This window comes from Nematolebias whitei, chromosome 8 (assembly GCF_014905685.2).
Source record: "Nematolebias whitei isolate Nwh7 chromosome 8, NemWhi1, whole genome shotgun sequence".
Lineage (NCBI taxonomy): Eukaryota > Metazoa > Chordata > Actinopteri > Cyprinodontiformes > Rivulidae > Nematolebias > Nematolebias whitei.
The window spans coordinates 2,912,685-2,914,357 of NC_056505.1; the positions used below are offsets into that span (position 1 = coordinate 2,912,685).

Consider the following 1,673-nt stretch of genomic DNA (forward strand, 5'->3'; position numbering starts at 1 on the left):
CATGACATGGTGGGTGCAGGTTCTGCTTCATGACATGGTGGGTGCAGGTTCTGCTTCAACATTTGGAACGGCCTCCTTCTTCACCGCTCTTCTGTGTCTCCAGTAAGTGACTAACATCTGGAAGAAGGAGCAGCTGGAGAAACACCAGGAGCTGAAAGAAGTTGTGGAGAGTGAAAGAGTCAGCAGTTCCAGAGGTCATTGGAGGACTCGGTGCTGCGACCCAAACTAGAAGAGCGGCTCCAACAGGAACAACCTCGGAGATCTCTGTCCAGCTACTGAACAGAACCCTCAGAACCCGGGCCCTGTAGAGGACCTGAGGTTGAAGTGGAACCGTCCAGCAGGGCGAGCTGGGAGTTTCTTTTTCACTTTTTGTCCCAAAGGTCCTTTCAGGAGTTCCTCGTGCAGCACGTCATGATGATTTGAGAGCAGGCTGTATAAATAAAGGTTGAATGAATGAATGGATTTGGAAACACACTCATGTGTGAGGCGTGTCGGGGCTCAGGGTCATGTGACTCTCATGCAGCAGGTAAAAATAGCCTCTGGACCACACAGATCTGGATCACAGCTGCGTGGGTAAACAAGCTGGACGTGGACAGACGGCAGGAAGTCTCAGGTAGGACGCCATGGTTTTGACTGAAAACAGGTTCAACTGACGACTGTTAGAAGCGTCACTGCATGTGAGCGGCTAAAAACAGACACGGGGTTACGAGTTATGATCCTGGATCAGTTTAAATGACTGAGAACAGAGCCTTGGTTTGGTCTAACAGGTTGAACTCACCTGGTTGAAGCTGCATCACGACCCGGCAGACACAAAACCTGATCCATTCCTGCACATTTCACTGAAACTCGCCCAGTGCTTCATGAGATATTTTGCTAACAGACACACGAACAGTACGCTGAGGAAGTCAGCTGTTTTTCTTGTGAAGTAAACGTCGTTTTCCAGCTGCTTTTATTACAATTAATAAAAATGCCCATTATTCTTTTTAATATTCAAGTTTTAGAAATAAATATCAAAATCATAATTTTTTTTTACAAGTTTCAGAACTTTTTAAAAGTTTCTGGTGGAAAATTTTTAGAACATTTGAGAAGATTCTTCCAATTTAAGTAAATCTGATCAAATATTTGAAACTATTTGAAGATCTGGAGCGTTCAAGGACTCGTCGTCAAACGGACGTTTAAGAATCGTTCACGCTGCTGTGATCCAGTTTTCTTCTGTGATCCAGTTTTCTGCTGTGATCCAGTTTTCTGCTGTGATCCAGTTTTCTTCTGTGATCCAGTTTTCTGCTGTGATCCAGTTTTCTGCTGTGATCCAGATTTCTTCTGTGATCCAGTTTTCTTCTGTGATCCAGTTTTCTTCTGTGATCCAGTTTTCTGCTGTGATCCAGTTTTCTGCTGTGATCCAGTTTTCTGCTGTGATCCAGATTTCTTCTGTGATCCAGTTTTCTGCTGTGATCCAGATTTCTTCTGTGATCCAGTTTTCTTCTGTGATCCAGTTTTCTGCTGTGATCCAGTTTTCTTCTGTGATCCAGTTTTCTTCTGTGATCCAGTTTTCTGCTGTGATCCAGTTTTCTGCTGTGATCCAGTTTTCTTCTGTGATCCAGTTTTCTGCTGTGATCCAGTTTTCTTCTGTGATCCAGTTTTCTGCTGTGATCCAGTTTTCTGCTGTGATCCAG

The 1,673-nt window shown here is 44.2% G+C and overlaps 1 protein-coding gene across 1 annotated transcript in view; it reads left to right on the forward strand.

Annotated features, from left to right (window-relative positions):
- The first annotated feature begins 575 nt into the window (after positions 1-575).
- The window catches only part of lrrc2 (leucine rich repeat containing 2), a 9,094-nt gene continuing 7,996 nt past the window's right edge, over positions 576-1,673 (forward strand). The window contains exon 1 of the mRNA XM_037680131.1: positions 576-613. The gene's annotated coding sequence lies outside the window, so the exon portion shown is untranslated. The remainder of the gene's footprint in view (positions 614-1,673) is intronic.